Source organism: Lepidochelys kempii, chromosome 7 (assembly GCF_965140265.1).
Source record: "Lepidochelys kempii isolate rLepKem1 chromosome 7, rLepKem1.hap2, whole genome shotgun sequence".
NCBI lineage: Eukaryota > Metazoa > Chordata > Testudines > Cheloniidae > Lepidochelys > Lepidochelys kempii.
In genome coordinates, this window is record NC_133262.1 from 116,397,033 (window position 1) to 116,413,287 (window position 16,255).

Sequence of the window (16,255 nt, forward strand, 5' to 3'; positions counted from 1 at the left end):
CACACTGCTACATAAATGATACAGCCACCTTCATTACATGTCGCTGGACCTCCGGTTCACACAACTTTTTCATTGTGACTTCCAAGTCAGGATTAATAATAAATCCTGTCCCCACCTGAATTGCAGGTGCTTCATTTTGTTCGTTATCATTGTCTGTATTCAAAGTACTCCTCTTTTAATCCCAGGTGTCTATGGAGAGATGGGTTTAGTGAAGGTAACCGTTTAAATGGTAGGGAATCTTCGTAATCCCTTTTCTAACATTTTAATAGCCAAGGTAAAGGCATGTAACCGTTCTGCTGCACAATGGGATGAGCAGCTTATTCTTTTAAAAAATCCAACATGACCAAAGTTTATTTTTAAGAGTGATAAGAATGCTAAATGAGTCTACATTTTATAACGCTATGCCACTTAAGAAAGTCCTAACAATGAAAACAACACCACTTTTCTTCAACCACACAGAGATCTTTCAGTCTCATGTCCTAAGCAAGTGCAGCACCATACAAATGAAGCAATCTCTATATTCTCAGAACATTATTTCTATGCTACCTCAGACCCCTGTTCATATCTTTTCATCTATTTCCTGGGTCCTCTGTTTCTTTAGTTAATTCCCATATATTCAGAGCCAAATGCTCCTGCAGATTCACAAGCTTCTCCATATCACCTTTTTGCATCAAATAGAGGAGAACCTTCTCTAAATATAATTGACCCTTCCTGAAGCTGGATTTAAGCACAGACATGACAGGTGCCTGGCTTTTCTCCCTTCAGCAAGTAATGAGGTGTTACTTGTGCTTTCCTGCTATACTCTGTCTCCTTTTGCCACCCAAACCCTGCCTCATTTGTCCTATCTGACATGTGGATTCTGAGTAGAGCTAGGCAAATAACAGATTTTTTTGGTTGGTGTTCATTGGTAATTCTAGAAAATTTGGGTGGGTGGAGGGAGTCATTTCAGGTCAAATTGAAAATGAAATATTTTGACACTTTCAGAAAATCAGAATGCCAGGAAAAAAATAATTTCAGGTCAAAATATTTTTTTTTTATTTTGACCATTTCATGTTTTTAATTATTTAATAAAATTCGAGGACATTTCTAAATGAAGAGTCCCTTTGAATAACAAACAAGAAAAACTTGTCATTTAGAAAATGTCCTTGAAATGTTTTGATTTTTTTTAAATATATATATATATAGAGAGAGAGAGAGAGAGAGAGAGAGAGAGAGAGAGGTTTATTTTAACAGAAGCAATTCAGCAAAACTTATATGAATTCACAAAAAGTTTGGGTGTTTCTGAATCTGAATTTTTCACCATGAACTTTTGATTGAAAACTTTTGCCCAACGCTAATTGTGAGTTTTCTGGGGCAGGGACTGTCTATGTGTATGTACTGAATCCAGCACAATGGGGCAGTTAGCCTCAGCTGGTTCCTAGACATTACCACAGGCACCAGGTTATATCAGCCTGTGCCCAGGCCTCACCAGTGTTTGAGCCAAGAGTGCAACCAGAATTTTGCTAAGGAAGGGGGCCAGATTACTGGACTGGCTGCCTCAAATTTGAGTGACCTTGCGACCTGGCACACTAGATCACCAGATGGAGGGGCAGTCTGGCCAAATGTGAGTGGTGGTGTGACCTGGTACATAGGGTCACCAGCTGAAGGGGTTCTAATCACATGATCCTTGACCTTAGCCCTTTGGTTCATTGCATTGAGTAGCTGCCTATCTCAAACAGAATGAATTGGTTGAGATATTCTGATCATGTATCTCTGTTTCATTGGCGTTTCAGTTAACATTGATGAATTTTCATATTGATGACATCTTCATCATCTGGACCCATGGAAAAAAAGCCCTTGAGGAATTCCACCATCATTTCAACAACTTCCATTCCACCGTCAACCTCAGCCTGGTCCAGTCCACACAAGAAATCCACTTCCTGGACACTACAGTGCTAATAAACGATGGTCACATGAACACCACCCTATACGGGAAACCTACTGACCGCTATTCCTACCTACATGCCTCCAGCTTTCACCCTGACCACACCACATGATCCATTGTCTACAGCCAGCCTCTGCGATACAACCGCATTTGCTCCAACCCCTCAGACAGAGACAAACACCTACAAGATCTCTATCATAGAATCATAGAATATCAGGGTTGGAAGGGACCTCAGGAGGTCATCTAATCCAACCCCCTGCTCAGAGCAGGACCAATCCACAATTAAATCATCCCAGCCAGGGCTTTGTCAAGCCTGACCTTAAAAACCTCTAAGGAAGGAGATTCTACCACCTCCCTAGGTAGCGCATTCCAGTGTTTCACCACCCTCCTAGTGAAAAAGTTTTTCCTAATATCCAACCTAAACCTCCCCCACTGCAACTTGAGACCATTACTCCTTGTCCTCTTCTACCACTGAGAATAGTCTAGAACCATCCTCTCTGGAACCACCTCTCAGGTAGTTGAAAGCAGCTATTAATTCCCCACTCATTCTTCTCTTCCGCAGACTAAACAATCCCAGTTCCCTCAGCCTCTCCTTATACGTCATGTGTTCCAGACCCCTAATCATTTTTGTTGCCCTTCGCTGGACTCTCTCCAATTTTTCCACATCCTTCTTGTAGTGTGGGGCCCAAAACTGGACACAGTACTCCAGATGAGGCCTCACCAATGTCGAATAGAGGGGGACGATCACGTCCCTCAATCTGCTCGCTATGCCCCTACTTATACATCCCAAAATGCCATTGGCCTTCTTGGCAACAAGGGCACACTGCTGACTCATATCCAGCTTCTCGTCCACTGTCACCCCTAGGTCCTTTTCTGCAGAACTGCTGCCTAGCCATTCGGTCCCTAGTCTGTAGCTGTGCATTGGGTTCTTCCGTCCTAAGTGCAGGACCCTGCACTTATCCTTATTGAATCTCATCAGATTTCTTTTGGCCCAATCCTCCAAATTGTCTAGGTCCCTCTGTATCCTATCCCTGCCCTCCAGCGTATCTACCACTCCTCCCAGTTTAGTATCATCCGCAAATTTGCTGAGAGTACAATCCACACCATCCTCCAGATCATTTATGAAGATATTGAACAAGCATTCTTACAACTACAATACCAACCTGCAGAAGTGAAGAAACAGATTGATAGAGCCAGAAGAGTTCCCAGAAGACACCTACTACAGGACAGGCCTAACAAAGAAAATAACAGAACACCACTAGCCATCACCTTCAGCCCCCAACTAAAACCCCTCCAACGCATCATCAAGGATCTACAACCTATCCTGAAGGATGACCCAACACTCTCACAAATCTTGGGAGACAGGCCAGTCCTTGCCTACAGACAGCCACCCAACCTGAAGCAAATACTCACCAACAACCACATACCACACAACAGAACCACTAACCCAGGAACCTATCCTTGCAACAAAGCCCGTTGCCAACTGTGCCCACATATCTATTCAGGGGACACCATCACAGGGCCTAATAACAGCCACACTATCAGAGGCTCGTTCACCTGCACATCTACCAATGTGATATATGCCATCATGTGCCAGCAATGCCCCTCTGCCATGTACATTGGTCAAACTGGACAGTCTCTACGTAAAAGAATAAATGGACACAAATCAGATGTCAAGAATTATAACATTCATAAACTAGTCGGAGAACACTTCAATCTCTCTTGTCACGCGATTACAGACATGAAAGTTTTGATATTACAACAGAAAAACTCCAGACTCCAGCGAGAGACTGCTGAATTGGAATTCATTTGCAAATTGGATACAATTAACTTAGGCTTGAATAGAGACTGGGAGTGGCTAAGTCATTATGCAAGGTAACCTACTTCCTCTTGTTTTTTCCTACCCCCCCCCCACCCCCCCAGACGTTCTTGTTAAACCCTGGATTTGTGCTGGAAATGGCCCACCTTGCTTATCATACACGTTGTAAGGAAAGTGATCACTCTAGATAAGCTGTTACCAACAGGAGAGTGGGTTTGTGTTGGGGCAGGGGGGGAGAAAACCTGGATTTGTGCTGGAAATGGCCCACCTTGATTATCATACACGTTGTAAGGAGAGTGATCACTTTACATAAGCTATTACCAGCAGGAGAGTGGGGTGGGGGGAGAGAAAACCTTTTGTAGTGATAATCACCCATTTTTTCATGGATTGTGTGTATAAAACATCGTCTGTATTTTCCACAGTATGCATCCGATGAAGTGAGCTGTAGCTCACGAAAGCTTATGCTCAAATAAATTGGTTAGTCTCTAAGGTGCCACAAGTACTCCTTTTCTTTTTGCAAATACAAACTAACACGGCTGTTACTCTGAAACCTGTCAGTTTGCTATTGTTGACTTAGTTACTTTTTTCTGTCCGTTTTCTTAACCGAAGATATAAAATATTCAGTAAAGCACTTTAAGATTGAGAAAAAAACAAAAACAAGCCACAAATTTTAAAAACATTTATCATGCATTATTGACATGAACCTGTTAATGATTAATCAGCCTACTTTTTACTCCAGAGCTAATTGATATGCGAGGGCTGTAATTTGATATTAACACTGTGTCGGTAGAAAAATGAAAGATAATGGCATCTATTTTCCTGTTTCTCAAGGCATGTGAAAGACAAGAGCATGACCTGGCTGCCTGTAACAGAGAAGGAAGTGGTTGGGAATTTTCACACATCTGCTTGCAAAATGCAGACACATACCTATCCTAAGGAAAACTATCAGAATAACTTCCTGAGATTTGCCTGTGAATGTAGCTCTGTATATGTGCTCTGCACACAGGATGAACTTTATAAATATCCATTGGGTTTGGGAGCCTGGTTGCCACTTCTCAATATTTAAGATTATATCAAGTATTCAGTGGAAGATAGATCATCGATAATGGCACCATATGATACAATAACCATTGGCTACATTTCATTTTTAACTTTAGGGACCAGGTCCTGTTTCAGTGGCAAAACTCCGCAGAGCTGAACAGCACACCATCCAGGGGAAGGATCATTCCTGAAAACTGAGGTCAGAGCCATGGTGTTAACACAAAGAAATGAAAAGGAGTACTTGTGGCACCTAAGAGACTAACAAATTTATTTGAGCATAAGTTTTCGTGAGCTGCTGTAGTTCATGAAAGCTTATGCTCAAATAAATTTGTTAGTCTCTAAGGTGCCACAAGTACTCCTTTTCTTTTTACGAATACAGACTAAAACGGCTGCTACTCTGAAACCTGTCATTATGCAAAGAAATGAGATGGTCAATGGTATGTCATTGCACCTTTCATTTAAAAATCCCCAGGTTGGAGTCCTAATACATAGTGAGCAAAAGCACTGGATAAGGTATGGATATGCCCCTTCATTTTCAGTTTAAACCAATTTTTACTGAAAAATTCTTGGGTTTTACAAAAAGTATTATTCAGTTTTTTTTCTGATTTTCACCCTACTTTTCTATCATTCAAATATATAAAAATAACTTGTTTTATTAGGAAAATACAATATATTTCATAAGATATCTATATTACGATAATACATTCATCTGTGTCTATATGCAAAGCTGCCTGTTGAAGTGAGGCTATGTATTAGTGTGGAAGATGCACACAATAAACAAACAGGCAAGCTCTGAAGTGCGTGTGCATCTGAATGTACTGATGTATCTTGCACCCACTCTGCACACATTTCAAACGGTTAGCAGATAACGGTTTAAAGATTTTGCACACTAAAATGGGAAAAAAACGAAAATCTGTATCAGAATACATTTCAGAACACAAGGAAGTATTCGAAAATTTAAAAAAAAACAGGCAGAAAGGATGAAGTTGAGTATATGTGCGGCAAATAATGTGGCCCAATTATTAAATGTAGATATTTATAGGCTAAGAGTTCTACGTCTACAACAGTAAACTGTTTATTCAAATGAAAATTTTTATTTGGGGATTACAGATGTATTGTTTTCTTAAACTCAGAGGTGGCATTGTGTTTTGAGTTCTGTTTTAGTTCTGCAGCAAACCACATTGATTAACAGAATTCAAAGCATCAATCTACTGAATACATTTCCCCCCTGTCTTTCCAGCTACCAAAAAGACACTGATATTTACCCAGAAAAATTATTAGTATTTTTTGCACTGATTTTCACCTATTTTTGTTGCTGTGGTAATAAACACTGATAAATTCCTGGGGAAAAAATAAATCAAATAAAAACTTAAAATGAAGGGCCCTCATTATGGACCACACCCTTCAACGCATGGAACCATGCAACCACATGGCCACATGCAATTCATTTTTGTCAAGGGAACACCTGAAAATTAACAGCTTATCAGCCCTATAGTATTATAATCAGTGTCTATCATGCTTACCAGTGTTGTTACGTTGTTTCCTTATGCTTCCCTGCCTGCCTATATCAATCTGTTGTGTCTTGTCTTATATTGTAAGCTGCTGGGGTCAGGAACACTCTTTTTGCTATGGGTTTGTACAGCACCTAGTGCACTGGGGTCCTGGGTCATGACTAGGGTTCCTGGACATTATCACAATTCATGTAATAAATACTCATCATCCAGGTCCCAGGTGCTCAGCTGCAAGACCGACATTCTACAGCAAGTCCTCTGGATTTCACAGCAACTTGGAAATTCTGCAGCAGCTACTGGGACTTTTTTTTAATTGAGATTTCTAATGAATTAAATATGAAAATTTACAGTTGTCTAGGTGTCATTTATTTTGTTATTAAATTCCTGCCTAGGGAGGTATTAGAGGCCATTTGGGATTGCAGGACGAGGAATGGGCTTGGTTCCCCTTTCAGTTCCACCAGCATAAATCAGGAATGACTCCTCTGAAATGAGGGGGAGCTAAAATAGTGGAAAACTGGCACCTGTGACTGAGGGGAATCCAGCCCAGTAGCTGGATGCTTTTTGTTAAAATGACCAGCAAAGAAATAGTTAAATGATGTGATTTGAATGGTCAGAGTTAAGTCAATGAGATGAATAGGGTAGTTCCATGGTAACTTCACCTGTATTCCCCCCTCCGCGGTCCATTGAGGACACCTACTTAAAGTTTCTGGCTCTCAACCATCACCTCTTGGTGGATAGCCGTGTCTCTCTCCCTCCTGACCAGGGTTTTAAAGCTGCACAGCCCCCTGACTTAAAGTGTGACATCCCCAGCAAGCCAGTCTGCTTACAGGCTAGTGCCTGTACTTTGCTCTGTCTCCCAGAGCTATGAGCAGCAGATTGCCAGCAGTTACAAGTTACCACACAGCTCCTTCTAGGCAAGCGCAGTTACTCTCAAGGTAAAAGCATTACAGAGGGAACATAATAAAAACAGCAAGAGTTCCTACATGCATGCTAAAAACTTCACAGAGGTCACCCACCATCAGCCTTATGGGACCCTAGCTAGCTAAAGTATTTCCAACCCTTCCAGAAGGGTTGTGGGGCCCTTGGACAAAAGGCCCTGTCTGTTTCCTGGAAGCCCCTGAGTCAGTGTAAACACTGTGTTTTTATGCCAAAAGCTCTTTCTTTGTCTATTGGCTCTGGAAAACCCAGTGTGAACCAGTATATCCAAGCCTCCCCAAGTCACGGTACCTCTCGGGATGTTTACACCATGAGTGATTCACCTCAATCACCCCCCACTACTGTTCGCCCCAGCCAGAGCTGCAGCAACCCTCCCACCTGGAGCTGCAAACAGTCCCTGGCCTGCAGTGATACATAAACATACACTTAATATAATACTGTCCCCAAAAATATTTCATGCAGTTGTAGTATATCACAGGCAGTTCACACCTCTCCGAGCCATTGTGCAGCTAGTCTTGTTCAGAGGGGTTTGGGGTCGTACCTCCCACATGCCTTGCCTCAGTTTAATCAGATAATGGATACCATTTCTATGCAGTATTGTTGTAGCCATGTCAGCCCCAGGATATTGGAGAGACAAGGTGGGTGAGGTCATAGCTTTTATTGGACCAACCTCTGTTGTTCAAGCTCAACAGCTTGTCTCTCTCACAGACAGAAGTTGGTCCAATAAAAGCTATTACCTCTCCCGTCTTGTCTCTTTGATACCATTTCTAGGCAGTACAACTGCAGCTGTTTAGGAGACAAGAGGCAGGAACCCAGCAGTTGTATTTTACCAGCTAAAAGCTGCTCGTGTCAGTAATGTTTATTTAAATACAGAAATATTGCAAGCAAAACACCTTATTGCCATGCTGTTAATTTCTGCTTCATTTGCCACAGATGCTGGAGCAGAATTGCCCGATGATCTAGTTCACCAAGTAAGAAAACTGCATTTAAACAGCATTCCGTTTTATTCATGATTATAATTAAAATGAATCTTCTCAGGGGAGAGAACTCTCAGAGAGGTTTTAATGTTGTGTTGTTTTAAGTAATAGGCCTGCACGCAATCAACCTGCCCATAGAGAAGATCTTTACCAGGAAAGGAGATGGACGCAAATCCAACTGCTGGGGTGTTCAGAATCTGGGTTTGAATTTTATACTTTGGGCCCATCTCTCATTATGATAAGAATTCTCCTTTCACCTGGCCAATGGCAGGATTTGCACAGTCTGTGCAGGGAGATCGTGCTCACTCCTTGCCAAGAAAGAGGGGGTTTGTACATAGATGGTCTCCTGTTCACAGGACAATATGCAAGAACAGCAGTCCAATCCCATGTGGTCATTCAAGATTCGATGGTATACTTCTTTCAAGGATGGTGGTGTTATTACGGCATTAACCCTGCCATCCAGGGCAAACTCCAGTTTAGATAATGCCTCTGTTTACTCTACATTCAATCCCATCTGTTTAAATTGGCAACAGTATTCGTTTTCATCCTCTTCTCTTAAGCTGTTGTGTGGCACTGCTGTGGGATGTTAAACAGCTACTCTGTTGTACAGCAGAAGCAGCTGCATTTCTGTCATGGATGAAGTGACTCCAGTATAAATGAAGGGTAGTAAGGGTACACTTATAAATAGTTTGTAAAGGGTTAATAATATATCTTATCAGCATGTTACAGGTATAAGTAGTATGCACCTATAAGCACATTTGTAGAAGGTGTCATATACGGTTATAAGCAATTTATTGACCTGTTAGATTCTCTAACAACTGATTAACCATTTGTGACGGGTTCAGTCACAGAGACCTCTTTGAGACTGTCACCTGACGTGCTGAATTTCCCTATGAGCCTGTTTTCCCCTGGTACAGTCCTTGTTAGTTCCAGCTCAGGTGGTAACTAGGGGATTTCTCATGACTGGCCCCCCTTTGTTCTGTTCTACCCCCTTTTATATCTTTGGCACAAAGCAAGAATCCTTTGTTTCTCTCTGGGTTCCCACCCCTCCTTCTAAATGGAAAAGCACCAGGTTAAAGATGGATTCCAGTATCATGTGACATGGTCACATGTCCTGTGAGACCCTAAGCCTCCATTCTTTTTGGCCTGACTCACAGGAACACAGGAAGGCTTGCAAGTAAATAGAGCCATTACAGGTTTCAGAGTGGTAGCTGTGTTAGTCTGTATCAGCAAAAACAATGAGGAGTCCTTGTGGCACCTTAGAGACTAACAAATTTATTTGGGCATAAGCTTTCGTGGGCTAGAACTCACTTCATCAGATGCACGAAGTGGGTTCTAGTCCATGAAAGCTTATGTCCAAATAAATTTGTTAGTCTCTAAGGTGCCACAAGGACTCCTCGTTGTTAGAGCCATTATAGTCAATTGTCCTAGTCAATGGGAGCCATCAAGATTCCAAGCCACCATTAATGGCCCACACTTTGCGTAATTACAATAGGACCTCAGAGTTACGCTATATATTTCTAGTTTCAGATACAAGAATGATACATTCATACCAATAGGATGAACACACTCAATAGATTATAAACTTTGGACGGATACCTTACAGGAGACCTTTTGCATAAAGCATATTCCAGTTACATTATATTTACACTCATAAACATATTTCCATAAAACATTATGGAGTACAACATCACACTATTTATTAAAATACTTACAATTTACTAATCCTTTATAAGCTATTTATAAATATACCATTAATACAAAGTGTGACCACATAAGGTTTGTAAAGGCCTTTGGGAGGCAAGACACCTTATATTGTAAGATTATATACTAGGGGGAATAATAAATACATAGGGAACCATTGTAAAGTGTGTTTTGGTGATTGTGGAATTTACCCTAGGCCTAGTTGAGAAACATTTATTACAAAGTGTAAACACTGTGAAATAGCTGACAAAAATTGTCACCAAGCACCATTCAGATTCTGGGGAAGAGAGGAAAAGCATGGAAAGACAGACAAGTCCCGCTCAAAGAGACACAATAGGTAATGGTCTAGCACCTCATCACAAGCTTCACGTAGAAAGTTGTGCATTAAAAACATGTTGACTATATCGTCCATCAGTACGCTTTACCGGTGTGCCTATTGCAGCTCTGTATTCGCTGTCCCCACGATACCGTGGTGTCATTCCTGGAATGTCTAATCTATAGTACTTCCCAGAATGATTCCTGAACACAAATACATAAGCCATTTCTAGCCTAGAGTTCAGAATTCATTCATTCGAGGGGCTGTAATTCTCAGAATGCTCTTATGCCATGGCAACATACAATGCTATCACTAAGTGCCACCTTCTCTATTTAAACAGCGGAAAGTGTAGTATCAATTATAGATATGAGGTGGAAGGCCCATTGTCTGAGCCATTTAAAACACTTGAGAATATATGGCTGCGCTGGGTGATGGACTGTATGACACATGACCTAATTTCCCGCTTTAATCTCCACAATGCGTTGATTATGTGAAACGCAGTAAAGTTCCGTCTCGGGGAGGGGATCCGCAGAAATTTTTGTGTGAGCCAGGCAGAGTTGAGCCTCCCTAGGATGCTCAGTCCTTCGATCATTGTGCCCGACTGACTCCTATAGAAGTCAAGTCACACAAACAATTGTAAAGCTCAAGCAACTGATGGGATTCTGGAAGGATTTGGATCGTCAGCTGCTTCTCTTTGTTTGGAGAGGCATTCTGAGGAAATTAAACGCTGGGGCTGCAGGGGCGCTGGAGGAGTTGCTGGGTCATGCTAGATGTTGGGATGCTGAGCATTAAATTAATTGAGTATAACATCGGTCAAAATTGTTTGAGTTTCAGGGATATCGCCTCAAAAAATGTTCTCCACATTTCCAGCTCGTTTCCAGTTGAGAAAAAAAGGGAGTCCTATGGGACTTTACCTAAATTCAACAACTGGCCAGTCATGAGAGGACAATTGCACCCTTGTTCCCAGTGGAGAGAAACAGAACGGAGAAGTGATTAAATGAAGAGTGAAAGTCAGTGCTGTGATTAATCTTTTTCCAAAAAGGACAAAACATATTGCACTAACGGCATTTTCATTTGATTGCAAGTGGAAAGGGGAAGAGGGCCCATAATACACTCCCTCTCTGTTGAGATGAGATGTGATTCAGATTAGGAAAATATTTAGGGACCCCTGTTCTACTCCCAATTGAATGGGCATAGTGAGTGGCATAGTTAATTCCTAAATGCCTGTGCATGGCCTCTTATTGTATAAGATGTCAAGTTGTTTGAACAATCCAAAATGTGAATACAGAGGCAAAGGATGGTTTGGTGGCTGAGGCACTGTTCTGGAAATCGGAAGATCTTGATTTAGTTCCTTGCTCTGCCACAGACTTCTTGTGTCACTCCAGGCAAGTCTCTTAAACTTTGTGTGCCTCAATTCCCCATCTGTAAAATGGGAATAATTACACTGCCTTTCTCCCACAGTTTTCTGTACTTGTCTATTTATAGTGTAAGATCACTGGAGAAGGGAATTTTGTATGTGCTTGTACAGCGCCTCACACAGTGAGTCAGCCTCTATCTTGGGTAGAAATTTTAGGTGCTGCCGTAATAAAAACAACAGAGAATAATATCTACAGTTTGTTGAGATCTGACACATCAAAGAATCTAGCAGATAAAGCTGAAAAAAATTTGCCGTGATCCATGTACATCCAAAAAGAGAGGAGATATCCCTAGAGAAAAGAGTATTAGACGTGATCCAGATCCTACTGTGGTCAATGGCAAAAGTTGCATGGGCTTCCCTTACTGTAGGACAAGACCCACTGTGAAAGGAGTATACAGGAGAATGTCAATAAAACAGTGGTGTTGAGGAGTGGGAAGGCCACACGCATGTGGTGTGCAGGTTGCAAGGCAGCGACCCATTTGCTCTCTCCTTGACAAAGGTCACCACTGAGTGGCATTATAAAGTGTATGCTCTACTGGATGCATTGTGTTCTTTCCTGGGGACTATTCCCTTTTCTGGCAATGAGATCTAACCCTTCTGTGGGTGGCAAATAGCAAACATTGGCAGTACAGAGTTGACAGCAGCTGTAGCCAATCTCCCCTAATTTACAGTATGACTTTCTTAGTTAATAGCCTCCTCTGATGCACTGTGTAAGGTCATGTTAGAGAAGGAATGGGAGTGGGTGCATGCCTGCTATGCTCCAACTGGCAGCAGCCGCGTGTAATTCCCACAAAGTAAATTCAATGAGTTTAGAACAAATTTCCCATTCATTTGCCTTTGAAAGAGGAAATAGCTGCTCACCCTATTAAGGTGGTACAAGTTGGAATGTATCTCAGGGTGGAAGTTGTGTGTACAGATGACTGGGACAACAGGGTTTACACACACACACACAAACACACGTGGCCTGATTGTAGCACTGTGAAACCAAACAAGCAAATTGCTTCCTAAGAGCAGTTTATTGTCCTTTTGATCTCTCAGGCTTTCTATCAGCATTTCCCATCAATTTCTTAAGCCGCAGATGTATTCATAGGCATACAGCACCTGAAATAACTGATCCCACTCATCTCCACAAGAAAGGCCTTTTCTTCCATAAGGTTCATGCAGCTCAGATGAACATACATGCTAGCGTAGACATGGCCTAAGCCAGTGGCAGCCCAAGAGCTGAATTTTAGGTGAGGGACTGAAACCTAGTGTAAATGCCAGTAGGTCCATTAATGGAGCACTTCGTGCCCTCCAGTTCTCCAATGTGTCTGCTAGACTGTTCAATGAAATGCAGGAAAGGAACCGTCCTTACTTGGGGCTTGAGAATCTTACATGTTACGCAGTTTGGAACATTAGAACAGCTGCCTCGGGTGGATCCTTTGTTCGGAAGACGAAAGAGTTCCACTGACAAATTAACAACTTCTAAATGGCACATCACAGAAGTGAGATGAAGGTAAATGTTTCAGAGTAACAGCCGTGTTAGTCTGTATTCGCAAAAAGAAAAGGAGTACTTGTGGCACCTTAGAGACTAACCAATTTATTTGAGCATAAGCTTTCATGAGCTACAGCTCACTTCATCGGATGCATACTGTGGAAAGTGTAGAAGATCTTTTTATACACACAAAGCATGAAAAAATACCTCCTCCCACCCCACTCTCCTGCTGGTAATAGCTTATCTAAAGTGATCACTCTCTTTACAATGTGTATGATAATCAAGTTGGGCCATTTCCAGCACAAATCCAGGTTTTCTCACCCCCCTGCCCCCCCACACACACACAAACCCACTCTCCTGCTGGTAATAGCTTATCTAAAGTGACCACTCTCCTTACAATGTGTATGATAATCAAGGTGGGCCATTTCCAGCACAAATCCAGGGTTTAACAAGAACGTCTGGGGGGGGGGGTAGGAAAAAACAAGGGGAAATAGGTTACCTTGCATAATGACTTAGCCACTCCCAGTCTCTATTCAAGCCTAAGTTAATTGTATCCAATTTGCAAATGAAATCCAATTCAATGAATTCCAATTCAACAGGTAAATGTATTAGCCTTTCATTTTGTTGTCTCATTTTCCTGAGTAGAAGAGAGTCCCAGGTGCCTCAGTGCAGAACATTCACAGATCTCAATTCTCTTTCATCAACTGAGTGGAACTGTTTTAATTACTGATTTGCCAGGTTTCAAGAAGCCATAAACGAAAAGACAATCCCCTTTAGGCTCATCCTAATTTTGCAGTTCTCCGAATGGCTTCTCTCTGAAGATCTCCAAGCATAGTCCAAGCATTAATTATTGAGGCCTGAGAAATTAAGCCATGGTGAAGCAGGAATAATCCCCACTTTCCATCCATTTATAAATGCCTAAAATACCAGATCCTGAGTGTCAGGTCATCAGTAAGGAACTAATAGGAGGCGGAGGATTCTCCATCTCTTGATGTCTTCAAATCAGGACTGGATGCCTTTCTGGAAAATAAGATTTGGCCAAACACAAATTATCAGGCTCAATACAGAAATAATTGGATTAAATTTTATGGCCTGTGTCACACAGGAGGTCAGACTAGATGATTTGATAGTCACTTCTGCCCTTAAACTCTATGAAACAACGAAAATCTTCCAAAAATTTCTTACAATAGCAGCTCAATGCCTATGATTTGTGAATTATTTCTACTTTAAATGAGTCATCATTGTGAGAGTCAACCTTTAAAGCAGACTGAGGCTATGTCTACACTACCGTGGTAAGTTGACCTAAGTTATGCAACTCCAGCTATGTGAATAACATAACTGGGGTCGACGTAGCTTAGGTCGACTTACTGCAGTGTCTTCAACGTGTTGGGTAGACGGGAGACACTCTCCCGTCAAATTACCTTACTCCTCTCATTCCTGATAGAGTACCGGGGTCGACCAGAGAGCACTCTGCCATCGATTTAGCGGGTCTCCACTAGACCCACTAAATTGACCCCAGTGCATCGATCCTGGAGCATTGATCTGGCAGTAGTGAAGACATAGCCTTAGAGTTCTGGCTTTCCATGATGTGAAGCTTCCCAAGCCCTAAATGCTCTGACTATTGATAATAGTCAATGGTGATCATGTGATTATCTAGAAATGAGGGCTCCTGGATTCTATTCTTGTTCCAATCATTGTCTTTCTGTGTACCCTTGCATGAGTCAATTAACCTCTCTGTGACTCATCTTAACTTTGTGGTGTAATTTAATTAATCTTGGCATAGCATTTTGAAATTTTTGTAGATAAAGCATTAGACAGTGATCCCCTTTAAAACTATAGCAAATGCTGTAGGTAAATAAAATGGGATAAATATGGTAATTGATATTGCAATTTTGGTTTTGAATTGCATGCAGATACATTCAAGAATATCTTTTTTAAAAAATTGTTTTCTGTCTATGAGTTCCATATCTGCAGTGATTTGGGAGAAATATATTTATATATTTAATAATGGTAAACACTAAAGGTTTCCATACAGCAGTTCCCACTGGAGACCTATCCTTTAAATGTCTAGATCAGATGCAACCTTCAATTAAACCAAAGCTCATTCATTGTGTTTGAGCCACCTTTCACTCATGAAAACTGATCCTGCAGATGGCTCTAAAAGGTTGTTCAAAAATTTACAAGCTGACATGAAACCACAGAATATTATTTCCATTGCTTGTGGGGAACCAAACCACATAATTGCAGGCACAGCTCCATAGTGTTTCACAGGCAAATTTTCCCAGCACAACCAGATGTCACCACTCTAGATCCTTTGCAGTGATATAGCAATGTTTAAGGATATATCAACATCACTTATAGCTTGCAAAGATCTACAACAAAGATGTATTTAGTATATATATTATAATAGCTTCTACAGGCCACAACCAAGTCTAGGGCCTTGTTGTCCTAGGCACTGTACAAACACAGAGTAAGAGACAGTACCTGCTCCAAAGACCTTATCTAAATAGATAAGACAGACAAAATGATAGGAGGAGAAGCAGAGGCAGGGAGAGGTGAAGGGACAGATTTTTTAAGTTATTTAGATGCCTAAAGATACAGATAGCTGCCTAACTCACATTGATATCAGTGCTTTCATGCTTATTCAAATTAGGATCAAAAATAATGTCACTGACCAATCAAAACTAAGCTACATCATTAAAATATTGAACATTGCTGTCTCTTGCTTAGAATAAAAATACAAAAGAATTGTCCTCAAATAATCTCAAGTACCAAATAAATTTGAGGAAATTGTGTTCTGCTGAGTGATATTTCATCAGCAGAAAAACTGGCTAAAACCACTGGACATATAATATACTGGAAATTATTCACTCTACTCTAGTACAGAAGAATGTAGGAGAATTTCCTGCCCACCCAAATATTACACTATCCCCCACTACTACGCACAGCCTGCACTACAGAAATATTTTCCAAATGATCCCCAAACAAAGAGCTTACATATTTCAGCTCAGTTAATCAAACAATTATGTTCTGTGGTTTCCTTTTTAGTAGTAAAGCTAACCGGCTGTCAAGTCTTTATAATAAAGGTTTAAGATGAATGGGTGGATGTAAACCTCTGCTAATTTGATTTAATGTC